General features: G+C 47.5%; 1 protein-coding gene across 1 annotated transcript in view; it reads left to right on the top strand.

Annotated features, from left to right (window-relative positions):
• The window catches only part of CCND3 (cyclin D3), a 47047-nt gene that overhangs the window by 10692 nt on the left and 36151 nt on the right, over positions 1-204 (top strand). The gene's annotated exons all lie outside the window — the stretch shown is intronic.

Here is a 204-nt window from a genome sequence, read left to right as displayed (position 1 = left end):
CCATCTTTCTTTTCCAGGGCAGCAAAGGAGTGGGCAAAAAAAGTTGAAAACTGCCCTCTTCTAGTGGCATTTTCCATACCTAGTGGGGCAGACGCTAAAATTGCGACTTCTAAAACTGAAGCCCTCAGGCCAAAGCTTTTTCATAGGAAGAGCCATGGCAGTGTTGATCCTCTGAGCAAACAGGAGGTGTCAGTTCGCTGGGAT

The sequence above is a fragment of the Egretta garzetta genome, unplaced genomic scaffold (genome assembly GCF_000687185.1).
Source record: "Egretta garzetta isolate BGI_Z169 unplaced genomic scaffold, ASM68718v1 scaffold105, whole genome shotgun sequence".
Taxonomy (NCBI): Eukaryota; Metazoa; Chordata; class Aves; order Pelecaniformes; family Ardeidae; genus Egretta; species Egretta garzetta.
This window is presented reverse-complemented; position numbering and strand designations above follow the sequence as displayed.